Source organism: Pteropus alecto, unplaced genomic scaffold, assembly GCF_000325575.1.
Source record: "Pteropus alecto unplaced genomic scaffold, ASM32557v1 scaffold71, whole genome shotgun sequence".
Lineage (NCBI taxonomy): Eukaryota > Metazoa > Chordata > Mammalia > Chiroptera > Pteropodidae > Pteropus > Pteropus alecto.
In genome coordinates this window covers 19,947,113-19,960,663 of record NW_006433024.1, presented here as the reverse complement: position 1 = coordinate 19,960,663, position 13,551 = coordinate 19,947,113, and the positions used below count along the sequence as shown (strand labels likewise).

Below are 13,551 nucleotides of genomic sequence, written 5' to 3'. Positions count from 1 at the left end.
CTCACGGCTTCCTAACCGGCTTCTAGTTCCGGCCCCGCCCTCCTGTAAGAGGTCCCGCCTCTTTCGGGAAGGCAGGGGTGCGCACGGAGAGATGGGAAGGGTATGAAGGGTGGCGCTCTTGGGCTCGCTAGAGAAACGGGATATAGCCTAAGTGTTGGCCCTAATCCAGTCCAAAGTCAGCTGACCTGCCAGAAATAAAGATGGCAGCCAGTGCTAGGCCACCCAACCTGAAGCCGCTTCAGACGCAGCGCTGCCAGGCTTCTGCGGGTCACAGGAGATCAGGTACCAATCAAGGCTTCGGCTCCGCCTTCCTTGTCTTTTAATTGGTGACCACTCCCGCTCGAGCTTTGGGATTGGCTGATTCTCAGTTGGAGTGAGAAGGCTTTGTAGAAAGCTTGTTACTTCGCTACGGTGGAAACCAAGCTCTTCCCAAGTGCAAGCTTTGCGATGAGTGTCGAGTAGTTACAGTTCTCCCGCTTAGTGGAATTTTAGCTTCTCTATGGAGAGCGATTGAAACTCGCAGCTTTTAACTGAGCTTTTTCCCACACTTGCTGAGTGTCCTTCTAGGCAGCAGCCTAGGGCGATAATGGGCCGGAGGGCGTGCGGGCTAACCCGGCTTAGAGGGCTTATGTGCCCAGACTTCAGCCAAACGCCAAGGCAGCGAGCCTCAGGTGTTGCTGCGCTGTCCCACCGATCTAAGAGGAGACAGTTCGGATGCAACTTTCTGCGACGAATCAGGCAGGAGCTAGGTTCAGTCGGAGACTGCTGGGCCTTTTCTTCCACCCGCTCGGTAGAACCTGCACTCAAGTACAGATACAGATGAAAGACATTTCAAAATATAAGTTTTAGAAAGAAATGAATGCTCCAGAAGGAAAATTCGAAAATGCTTTTCTGATGGGAAGGTCACTTCAGGGTGTTATTAATGGTGACCACCAGGGGAGCGAGCTGGTGGCTTCTCCTCTGCTTGCTAGTAGCTTTGTTTTCAGAGCTGTGTTACAAAAGCAAGCTTGTTCTCTTTACTCAGAACCGCCAATAGTTTCACCTCAGTAGGCTGCTCATTTCTGGGGGATATTGAAATACCCTAAAAGGTTTAAAACCTACTCAGAAGAGAAGAAAAATAATATGAAACAAGTCAAACAATTGAAGATAGAACATAGTTGAGTACTAAATTGTGGCATGCCAACCAAGACTTTCAGATGCATTCAGAAAAGATAATCAAATGGAGAAAGTATTTAGAGAAGCCTCACAGGGGAACTGGAATTTCATAGAGTTGGCCAGGAGAGGGAGGTGGAGAAATAGCTCGATAAAAGTTAGGAATGGGGGTGGGTTATGAGAAAGAGAAAAGCAACCCCTGGCATCTTGGAGCTGGCTTGGTAGTGGCAGGCCTTGGTGTTTTGTGGAAATAAATTCACAATAAACAACACCAGACAAGGCCACTCTGTGACTGTGATAGATCAACGCAAAAACATCGTCACTCACATCTGAACACAGGCAAAAGTATGAACATCGTCCAAACAACAAAAATGACCAAAGCATCCCCCTATTATTTTGGCTAATATGAATGACTGCAGCTTCTTTGCCAATCACAGCTTGAGCTTTGCTTCATTCCTCTCACCTTACAGATAGAATTTATTGATATCCAATCTTGGAATTACTTCCATTTCCTGACAGCCTCCAATCCAGAGCAAAGCCCCACTTCTTTGAACCCTTATCCAAATCATCCAACACAAACTAAGCCTATAAGTTCTTTCTAATACCTTACAGAGATGTTCCTTCATTCCCCATGGTATACATCCTCTGTAGCTATGAGTGGTAAACCCAAGGTTCAACCGTATACAGGAGTGTTCCTGATGGTGTTTGGCTTGGGGACATTAACATTTATGAGTAGAGTAAGAGACAGCTTGAAGAGGATAAGATTGATTTCATTGAAGATCTGTGCAAAATAAGAGAGGCCAAATAAAGGGAGAGGTTGAATAGCAGGTAGAAGAATTTAAATTTCATATATTCTACTGACATCAAAAATCTACTCTGTTCCTGGCCCTATCCTAGTTAAAGAGAATGCTAAAATGAAAAATGCTCTTTGCCCCCATGGAGTGTGCCTTTTATTAGACAAGGAAACCTACAGCTATCGTAGAGGGTGGGAGACACAGGAAAAGAACATTTTAACTCATCTTGGAATGGGTCAAAGAAGGGACAGTGTCAAAGAAGTCTTCCCAGAGAAGGTGACACTTAAGCTGAATTTTGAGAGATGGGGAGGGGAGAAGGGGCGAGCATTCTAGGCAGAGGAAGTAAGAAATGGAAAGGCAGGGAGGTGATACTTAGCCATGATGGATTCATGAGCAAAGGAAATTTCTTGCTTAATGCCAGGTTTCCCCAGAATCCACTTTTAGGATTGGGGAGTTTCCCATGGTGGATTAAACAAACTACATGTGACCAGTGGAAACCTGCCTCTCACAGGCCAGTAAAGTGCTTTGTTTCAGGTTGTGCTTTCAGGCGTTCTTACCCTGGGTTTTGCTTTGTTTCAACCACAAAATAACTGCCTAGGGGCTTGATGTCATCTATTCCCATCTGATGAATATCAGGTACAGGGAGGACAGAAACCTTTAATACACATTTTTTGATGCTGCTAATCTGATAATGAGGTGAATGGTGCAGCATTGCTCTGGTTTCATGCCATGGAGTGGCCGTGCCATGAAACCCCGTTTATAGTTGTTTTGGTCCTATTCGTGACACTACCTTTGACATAAGGCATCACAAGGCAATTCATTCAAAAGTTGCTGGTGATAGCAAATCAAGGTCTCGTGTTTGCACTGGAGGCGGGGCAGACCAAAGGCATGACCCTAAATAATGCCAGTTTCTTTGATATGCAAAACAATATGTGGCTTAAGTGTTTTCTGGAACAAAAAATATAGCACAGTGAGAAGAGCATTATTCTTAGACTATGTGATCTTGGGTTCATCATTTCATTTTTTTGTGCCTAAATCAAGGGGAGGGACTAAGTGGCTGAGATCTCTTCCAGCTTTAAAATCCGTGATCCTGTAACTTGCTGTTAAAATAGCAGAAACCAGTGACTGCTTTGAACTCTGGCCTCCCTGTGGGAAATTTCCATCTAGCAGGAATCATTTTCCTGGTGCAGGCTGATACATGACTAGGATTCTGATCAAGCTGTCTATGGATCCAAACACTCTGCTGAGTCTTCAAAACTATCTCTAATCCATGCGGATGGTGTGTGCAGGCTTCCCACACAGCTACTGCATCCAGTGGTTTGCAAATAACAGCCTCAAGGATTGGAAACGGACTGAATACAGCATCCAGAGTCCTTGTTGCTAGGCACCTGCAATACATATTTAAATGCCCGAATATGAATACATTCATAATAATGCTAAATGAAGGCATGACTCCCACCCTCTGAGAATTCTGGCATTCTTTTCAAAAATACAATTTTGAGTAGCTTTGGAAGTGTAAGACAGCTGTGTAAATACCAAAAAACCCACCTTCTGTCTTTACTGCGAGGGATGAAGCGCCATCCCTACACTAAATCAACATCCTGTCATGAAATACCATAGGTACAGGATGCCAGGAAACTTCCCTAGGCAGCCAGATTCTCAGGGCATTTGCCTGAGTGCTAAGATAATGTATGTGAAAGTACTTTGCAGACTGTAAAGTGTTCTATAAATAGAAGTTGTTATATAATCTCCTGACAATGCTTGTTTACTGATCTGATAAGTTCTGATAAAGGTGGTGAGGAGATTCTTTGCTGTTCTAAAGAGTTCTCACCAATCAGATAGCCATCATGGAAAGAGTGGGGACCAGAGAATCAGAAACCAGTGTTTTGAGTTCTGGCAGTAACTTCTACTCACTCTTCTAATGCCAACGAAGACTGCAAAAATCCCAAGCAGCAGAAATGAAAATGGTTCTCTCGGTGTGACAGTTAGGCCAGTTGCCTATGAGTGGATGTGTCACATGCTAGTGGGACCAGGAGAACTACATTTGCATTCCTTTACATTCCCCTCATCCCACTCCCTTCTCCACTGCCCAGCTTTGGCTCCTGTCCCTACTATGACATATTAACTCCAGGAGCATGTGACAAAACACTTGCCTAAGGAACCCCAGCTAAGTTTGTCCCTATAGAGGAAGGCAGTGAGCTGTCCGAGTACCTGTGGCTCTTGGTGAAGCCAATAGCCTGGAGGGAATGAGGGAGGTATCATTGCACAACTCTACACGCACTTTCTGCAACATTCCAAACTCTGAGTGGGCATCTTCCCAGACACGTTTACTGTACACTACTCTTTGTGCCTGACTATCCCTGTGTCATAAGACCCCAGAATCTGAGAGTTTTTTCATAATTATATGCAGTCTAGAAGACCAATCCACATTTCTGTTGGCAGCATTTAGGCCCTTGATCCATTCTGCAAAGAGACATATTTGTGAAACTGGATGAGGAGAAACTTTGAAAGACAGCTACTTTTTAAGTTCAAGAAGTTGTGTTTTTTATTTTTTTTTCATCAGAAATTCAAGAAGTTTTTTTTACTAGATTTCCAAGGCTAACAGCTGTGGCCTCCTCTAGCCCCGTGTGGTGGGCTGAATGGTGATCCCTGAAAATATATATCCACATCCTAATCCCTAGAACTTGTGGATGTTACTTTATTTAGCAAAATGATCTTTGCAGATGTAGTTAAGGATTTTAAGATAAGGAGCTCATCCTGGATTATCTGAGTAGGCCCTAAATCCAGTGGCAAGTATCCTTACAAGAATAAGGCAAAGGTAGATGAAATAGCCGTAGAGACAGAGACAGATTCACAGAGAAGATGATGTTAGATAGAGGCAGAGATTGGAGTTATATGGCTAAAACCCTAAGGATGCCAAAGATTGCCAGACTGCTAGCAGCCACCAGAAGCTGGGAGAAAGGCAGGTAAAGACTCACCCCCAGAGCCTGGGGAGGGAGTGTATACCTGCTAACAGTTTGATTTGGGATTTCTGGCCTCCAGAACTGTAAGACAAGTGATTTCTGCTGTTTCAAGTCACCAGCCAGTGGTCATTTGTTATAGCAGCCCTGGGGAGCTAATAAACCCATCTCTGCCATGAATGCTCAGCATCATTGAGTGGGAAATCTCTCGCAGGTGTTGGGGTCAGACAGCCCTCTCATTCCCACTTCCTAGCTGTGTCCTTGAGCTAATCTTAGCATCTCTCTGAGCCTGTTCCCTCCTTTGTAAACTGAGAAGAATAAGTTCTACCAGACAGGGGGACCAAACGCTGAGCAGGTGAGCAAATGCTGAGCAGAATGCCTTTTTTATCGTGGACATTCCATACACACGTTCTCCATGCTCCTCCTTTGCCACCTGGTCCTGCCTCACCTCAGGGATAGAGCTCTCATTCCGAGGTTGAGTTGCATGGTTTCTTTATCTTCCCCCAGGTTTGGGGGCTCCTTTGTGATGTCCAGAATAGTGCCTGGCCCCGTCTTCTTGACACATGGACATCTCATCAGTATCTCAAACCCAAAGTTCAAGAGTGAGATCTTGATCTTCCTTTCTTCGCTTGCGTCTTTCACATTTCCCCCCATCTTGGTAAGTGGAACTTCAAGCTAAAAATCAGGAAGTCATTTTTACTTTATTTGTTTGAATTTATTTTTATTTTTTAACTTTTCATTTTGAAATAATCTCAGATTTACCAAGAGTTGCAAAAAAGTTACAAAGAATTTTAATATATTTTTCCTTAATTCTCCAAATGTAACATCATATACAATTACCAAAATGAGGAAATTAACACTAATAACACTATTCTCTAATCTATAAGCTTTATGCAAATTTTGCCAAGTACCCCACTAATGTCCTACTCTGGTCCAGAGTTTAATCTGAGATCATAGATTGGGAGTCATTTTGAAATCTCTCCCTCTTACCATTCACATTTAATCCATCAGCAAGTTCTATAGATTCTTTCCCCCAAATACTTCTTCAGTCCATGCACCAAGCACTTCCATGATTACTACCCTAGAAAAAGCCACTGTGATCTTGCAACTGAATGACTGCAGCCCCCCGCCCCCAACTGGTCTCCCTACTTTTTGTATCCCTCTAATCCAGGGGTCAGCAGAGTTTTGGAGTAAAGGTACTGATAATAAATATTCTAGGCTCTAGGTGAGTCATACAATCTCTGTGGCAACTACTCAACTCTGCCATTGCAGTGCAAAATCAGCCATAGACAATTTGTAAACGAATGAATATGGCTATATTTCAATAAAACTTTATTTGTGGACACTGAAATTTGAATTTTCTATAACCTTCGTATATCATATAATATTACTCTTCTTTTGAATTTTTTCAGCCATTTAAAAATATGAAAACTATCTTTAGCTTGTAGGTGGTCCAGGCCACTATTTGCTGATCCCATGCTCTAGTCCATTCCTCACACAACATCTAGAAAGACGCTCAGGTCTCCCTTCTGCTTAAATTCTGCACACAGAATAAAACAAAGCAGCAGTGTCTGGGTGCTGCCCGCCCCTCTTACGTCACCCTGGACCTCTCATCCTCTCTATCTTTCTTTCCCAGAAGGTCAAGTTCCCATTTCAGGGCCTTTGCTCACATCAGTCTTTCTACCTGGAATGCCCTCTCCTAGGTTCCCACTTTACCTAGATAAGTTCCATTTGTCTTTTGGGTTTGGGGGCCTTTTTGGGTAGAGAAGCTTAAACTTCCTAGAGAAGTCTTCTCTGACCCTCCCTCCTCCCCGCATTGAAATTATACCCCCCGTATTATTCTCTTATAGCACCATATCTTTTTAATTTTTTTCTTTCCCTTAAAACACTTATCACAACTGGTAATTATGTATTTGGGCCTTAATTTGATTTTAGTGGAAAACTCCATGAAGTCGAGGACTGTTTCTGTCTGTTTTGTTTGCATTGTGGACCAAGCACCCAGCATGGTGTCTGGCATAGCGGGTATTTCCCTTGGAGTCAGCTAAATTAATGGAGTCTCTACCAGCACTCCTCTTTTACCAGTAAGGAGGATGTCAGTGGACTTCAGGGAACGGCCCAAATGAACCAGGGCGTTTCCTAAGCAGAACTCTCCTGGCCTACCAAGCTGACACCTGGACTATGCAGTAGCAAGTCTGTGGAACCTTCTGAAGAATCTGCTCCGGGCAAATTCCTGACCCTGGAGAAGCTTTTCCTAAAAGCCCCACTCTGAAACCTGCTATGCATTTTCACTCTAATGCCATCCATCTGCTGTTCTTCCTGTGCTCCAACCCAGAAAGAGCCTCCCCTACTGAGGTTAACCCCTCTCAGTAACTCTGGGGTTGCCTGAGATCTTAAAAACATAGCTGTTGTATCAGAATACTTTACTCAGCTGCCTGTCAGTAATGCTGCAGCGTGTCCAGCGGCCACGGAGAGAAACACAGAAGCTCTCAGCCTTCTGCTTGTTCTAATCTATCCTCTGCAGGACTGCCAGAGTTACTTTTTAAAAAGCTAGATCTGATCCAATCACTCCCATCCATACTTCCCATTGCCTGTAGGATAAGTCTAAATTCCTTAACCTACTTTGCAAATCTTCACCATTTAATTTCAACACATCTTTCCAGCCTCTTCTTCCATCTGCTTCCACTCCATCTTGAACTCAATACTTTAGATAGTCAAGACTGGAACTGTTCAATACAGTTGCCACTAGCCACTTGTGGCTGTTAAATTTTTAATTAATTAAAATTAGATTAAATTTAAAATTCAGTTCCTTGATCACACTAGCCATATTTCAAGTGCTCAGTAACCACATGTGGCTACCATATTGGACAGCGCAGCTATAGAATGTTTCCATCAGTGCCGAAAATTCTATTTGGACACAACTGTTTTAGACAAGAAGACCCACTCATCATCTTCTAAAATGGCTATTTTAATTATACAATCTATACATAAGTACATTCTCATTGTTAATTTTCTAACATTACAAAAATCTCTTTTATTAATTCTAGACCTCTCCCTAGAGGTCTGAAATCAGTTTGGTATATATTATTTCTGTATATTTTGTGTGTTCTGCCTTTTGCTTTTTTATTCAACAGTGTCTTGGAGGTCTTCATATAAGGACACATCTCTCTCTACTTTGTGCTTAAGTTACTACAGAGTAATCCGAAGCATGAATGAACTTTGGGTTATTTAACCATTGCCCTCCTATGCACATTTGTTTCCAGTTTTTCCTTATTGCAAACAATACGATATTCAAACATCTTTGTATGTTTTTCTGCACTGGTACACATTTTTTTAGGATAGATACCAAAAAGTGGAATTGCTGGGTCACCAAGTCATATGCTAACACCTCTGGGGCTTGGCACACCCTGGTGCTCCCGCCTAGAATGCCTCTCCAGATGACTAATTCCTGCTCATCAAGACCAATCAAGTGCCATGCCTTGTGAGAGGCGGTCTCTTCCTCTCTTTTCTCATAGTTTTTCATGATCTCATTGTATCATTATTGTACGCTTAGGGCTCTGCCTTATTTATATCTGTATTCCCAATATCCAGCATAGGGCTTAGCATGGAGCAAAAATTCAAATGTTTCCTTGACTGGATAAATGAATGAACGAATGAAAGAACAAACAAACAAACAAACAAACAAGTGAAGGCACGGTGGGTAGGACATTCCAGAATTTCAAGGTGAGTGAGTTTGTGAGTATTGTGAGCTTGGGCTTTGGACCTAACTACCACCAGGTGCCTTGAGCCAAGCTGCCTCTCTAGGTTTCTGTCTATCTAGCCCTCTGACCTTGGGCATCTCGAACTCAGTTCCAGTTGGGTACCACACTGATAGAGCAAGATGAGTATGTAGGGGCTCTGGCTGCAGAGCATAGAAATCTGAGCCCTGGGAGCAGCACTAGCGGGGGTTTGGCTTTTCAAGGGCAGCTCTATCTCCTTTCACCTTGAAGCAGCAGGGGATGCTCTGTGATTTGGTTTATTTTTTCTCCCTAGGGGGCAATTAGGATCAGCTGCAACATTTCTGCTTACTGCTTCCAGATTGAACCCAAGACAAGCCAGATGTTTTCCACCCGGCACCCACTCCTTGTAGTCTGTTGAATAGCCCATTTTTCTGAGTCTCTCTGGGACCTGGCTTCTCCAGATCTCAGAGCACGGCTTGCAGCCTTTGTTTTTAATGGGAGTTTAATAGGTGGCTCCTGTAATTAATTTCATTCTTGTGTTTTCATTCTTTCTGTCTAGGTGCCTAAAGGCCTCCAGGCATTAGGTGGGATGTTAACTGGTTTTAAATAATACAAAACACTGTGGCTGTCACAGCTCTTATTTGCAGTTATTAATTATTAATTTATACAATTATTAATTAGCTGGGGCACATGGCCCATTTGGGAGGTCAGCCCGGTCATCTGTCATGTTTTATAGAGGTAGAAACAGAGATATAGAGAAAAGGGACTTGACCAAGCCCCAACAGAGTGGGAGTTGAAACTGGTTTCAGAAGCACATCCTGCTGGGTACACACCCTTGTGAGCGTCAAGGCAAGGATCCACTACTCAGGTACTACTTGCCAAGCGGCCAGAGGCCCCAGGCCAAAGGTGACATGTCTTGTGGGCCTCACAGGCATCTTGGGGAGGCAGTTTCACCCTCCCACAAGGACTACAGAGCAAGTCCGCCCTCATTAGCTAACACTACCACTTGAAATTACCCCCATTCATTCTCTTCAGGTCTTTTCCCATTTTATGAGTGTATTTATCTGCATAAAGAATGCGTCAGTGATTCCTCCCGGATTTAGAAACATAATTTTGCTATTTTTAATGCTGCTGTTTAAAAATCCGTGCACACGTACGCACACCCCTCAGGGAGTATATGACAGTGTGCGTGGGGGTGGGGAGCGGGGTAGGGGGTGGGAAGGGAGAGTACGTGCTGGAGAGAGAACAGTGTGACCCTCCGCCTCCCAGAGCGCTGCGCCGTCCTCCTTGGAGCTCACCCCCGCCTCTCCAGTCGCGAGCGAATTTGCACGGTCTGGACCCTCCGAGCGCCCCGGGCGTCTGACCCCGCCGGCCCGCGCCTACTCTTGCCTGCCAGACGGAGGGCACGGCCGCCGGGTCACCAGCCCAGGAGCGAGCGGGAGGGGCGAGGAGGCCTAGCAGGTGGCGCTTAGGTCAGCTTCGGAACATTCTTGGACCGCTCCAGTGGATATAAATAACAGACGAGCAGCCTCCGAAAAATCCTAGGTGGGGGTAAAGGGGTGAGGAAGAAGGGATTTATTTAGGGTGAGGTGGCATCCTGGCGATCTGGAAAAATCCACCAAAGCTGGTGACTGACAAGGGGGTGGAGGGGCAAAGGGATTTAAGAGTAAATAGTAGTACAAAATCTGGCAATAGGAACACGGAGGGGGAGGAGCTCGTGCATTTTGCCCCACCCCCACCGCGTGTCTGTCCCAGGCCTCGGAATTCGCCCCAGATTGGCAGGCAGGTCTGTGCGTGGAAAGGGCACGGCTTTGGAGCCCTGGCCGTGATCGACTACAGATCTTGTGCAAGCCGCTGAAGGTCTCCGAGATTGTTTTCCGCGTCTGTACAGTGGGAACCCCAATGCTTACAAGGGGATGGTTGTGAGCCATGCCGGAGCTAACTTTTAAGAAATCTGTGATCAGCAAAAAAATGTAAGGCAGTGCAGCCCTCAGGCCTCCCTCTAAGGGGTGTCCGTGCAGGCCTGGTCCCTTCCCGGTTCCACCGGTCTCCCAGATTCTACAAAGGCGGGGAGGGGCAAAGCTGAAATCGGACTCCCTGCAGCGGCACTGCTCCACCCTGGGGACTCGGCCCTGGCGTTTCTCACGCGGGAGCCGCGCGTTGCCGCTATGCCTGCAGCCCCTGCGCCCGCCGATGGCCCGTGGGGTTGGGGCCGCGGCGACGAGAGGGCGGGGCCGGGGGCTGGGCTTCCCGGGGGAGGGCCCGGTGCGCTCCGGGAGGCGGCGGCCGGGGCCGGAGAGTGTCAGGACTCGGGTCTGAGCGTGGCCGGACCCCCTCTAGCCGAGGATCGCAGAGAGGACGCTGTGAGTACTGCCCCGGCCGGGACCGGTGGGAGGCGGTGGCGGGAGCGCCGGCTCGAGCCCGTTCTCTCCACCCTCTCACTCCTGAAGTTTGCAATGGGACCAGCTCCCGCCCCAGGAGCCCCTGGCCACCCGGCCTGAACGAGGACGGGAAGAGCTGCCTGAACCGAGGGGTGTCTCATCTGCGGCGCTGAGTACCCTGCAATTCCCTGGGCCGGCCGGGGGTTGGGGGCGTCGCTACTGGAGGGCCACACCATCTCCAGGGGCCTCTTAAGGGCCCCAGACCGCCCTGTGCTCTCTGTCGACCTTTTGCCTTCTGCAAAGAGCCCTAATTCCTGGGGTCGCTGCCCCGGGTCGCTCTCTGGAGTCCACGGCAAGATCCCACCCCCGCCGAGACCGAGTTCAGCAAGTTTAGCCAAGAAGTCCCAGAGCCTACATGGCTAGGCCTGGCCAGGCAGCTCCGCGTGGACTCCACGGGCTCCGAGTTGTGCAGTGCCCGGCCGGCAAGAGAGACTGGTTGACGGGTGCCGTCAATAGGGTTGAGACCAGAGCCCGGCGGCCCTTGGGCTCTAAGGTTTGGTTTGGAGGCTCTGGGTTTGGAGTGCGTCATCAGGGAGCAGGCACCTTGGCCGGCAGGTCGGGTTTCCAAAAGTGCCCCTTTGTTATGCCCCTCCCTGGCCCTGCCTCCTCCCCTTTCCCCGCGCCACCCCCTCCCCCAACCACCGGGGCCGCGGGTCCCAGCCGCTGTAGCTTAGGTGTCCGTCTCTGGATCAGTGTCCTGCCATCTTCTGTGCATTCAAATCCTAGAGCTGCCGGCCCACCGGGAGGAGCTGCTAGGAGGAGAGGCCCTTGGGTGCAGCCTGTGACTCAGGACAGAAGATGGGCAGGGCAGGATGGCAGTGCTCCCTCCCAGGGGCATGCCCCAGCTTCTGGAAAGGGTGGGAGCTGGTCCGGGCAGGGGTTACCTACCATTTCAAGTAGGGAGAGTGGGTTCTTCCTTGAATCCCAGGACTCCCTACCTTGGCCCAGGCAACTATGAAGAGACCCTGCCAAGCCCCAGCCAACCTCTCTGGGCCCAGGAAGTGCTGGCTCCCTGGGCTGGGAAGCATTCACTATTTGCTTTCTGAGCCCTTTTCTGTGGCAGTGCGTTCTGGGGACCCATCAGAGTCTCTGCTGAGGTCAGGAGGCACAGGGTGCTGGCCTTCCATAACAGGCCAAGGCGCAAGGCCCACTCCTGTAGCTAAATCAATCTTGGTCTGTGGGGCCTGGCTGTGCTTGGGGTTTGGGCTTGTGTTTGCTCTGGAAGGCTGGAGGGAGCAGTGCCAACCCTGTACACACAGCCTGCTCTGTTCTGGGGCCAGAGAAAGAGAATGGGTGGGGGGCAGCTCTCCCGGGAGTTGGGAGCATGGAGGCTGGAGCAGTCAGGGGCCCTGGGCCCCTGGATGCCTGACTGGGACAGCTCTGAAGGCCCTGTGATTTACAGCTGCAGCTCTGGTTCTCTCCATCTGGTTGGCAAGTTGTTTCTGGGCAAATGGGACAGACTCAAGAGGAAGCAAGGAGAAGCGCTGAGGACTCCAATGGGGCCAATTGCTCTGCCCCTGTCCTGCTCTGTGCCCAGGCACCTCCATTGCAGGCCTGAGCTCTCCCTCCTGTTAGCTTAGGGGTAGAAGCTTACTCAGGCCAAGCTTTCTCACAGCTGCTATAGCCAGTGGGTTTCCCAGTCTTCAGGGGATGTCATTTGTTTTTTCATTCAACTACTAACTCCAGTGTCTGGAGGAACCCAAATTGGACTCTCAGGAAGTCTCTGTCAATGACTGGGGACTGATCCTGTCTTATCAATTACAACCCAGTGGGATGTATACCCCGACTGAGTGGGTATATAGTGGCTTTGAGAATGAGGGTGGAGGAATTGGAGGGGGTGACTGTGGAGAAGATGCTTCAATTTGAGTTTTGAACAAAGGATAGAGGTTCACCAATTTGGAGGGGAGCACTGTAATGGAGCCCTGCTTTGGGGGCAACAGGCACACTCTGTCGTCATTGGCCCCGGCGGTGTCCTCTGGGCTTGCTCAGAAGAGGAAGCGATTTCCTTCTATGGGCTTGAGTCGGTGCTGGGGACAGCTGAGACCCTGCACAGAGGCAGGAGGGGAGTGGCTATGTGCCACTGTGACTTCTAGCCCCTGGGGTGGTGGCTCTGGGGTTGGAATCTGCCTTGCCCTCTTCTGCGATTCTGGAGAACACTCTTAGAACTGATCACCTGTTTGAGTCCCTCATGCTGCCCCAGACTCTGGGCTTTTGAGGGCAAGGATGAGTTGCTTGTTACCCACAGAGCTTTGTGGGACCTCAGTGGATGCTGTGGAACAGGGTGAGTGTCTCCTTGTGACTGTTAGGCCCCTCACATTGCTTGTTCATTGCCTGGCTTGAATGTTAAACCAGCCCTGGTACAGAAGCAGACCAGGAGGCGGAATTTCCATCTTAGGAGTGAGCTGAGGCTCCCTTAGGAGGGGTTAGTAAAATGCACTTGTTCAAGCTTCTTGGCCAAGATAGGATTCAGGCCTCTGGTTCCCAGTCC

At 48.1% G+C, this 13,551-nt stretch overlaps 1 protein-coding gene across 4 annotated transcripts in view; it reads left to right on the top strand.

Annotated features, from left to right (window-relative positions):
• Positions 1 to 10,372: 10,372 nt before the first annotated feature.
• PACSIN3 (protein kinase C and casein kinase substrate in neurons 3) overlaps positions 10,373 to 13,551 on the top strand; it is an 8,315-nt gene continuing 5,136 nt past the window's right edge. Inside the window, exons 1-2 of one of the 4 annotated variants that reach the window (XM_015586306.2) lie at positions 10,878 to 10,985; positions 11,073 to 11,556. The gene's annotated coding sequence lies outside the window, so the exon portion shown is untranslated. Of the gene's footprint in view, positions 10,596 to 10,849; positions 10,986 to 11,072; positions 11,557 to 13,551 lie in introns of those variants that run through there. The other 3 variants (XM_015586305.2, XM_015586307.2, XM_006908100.3) reach the window with 3 other exon arrangements.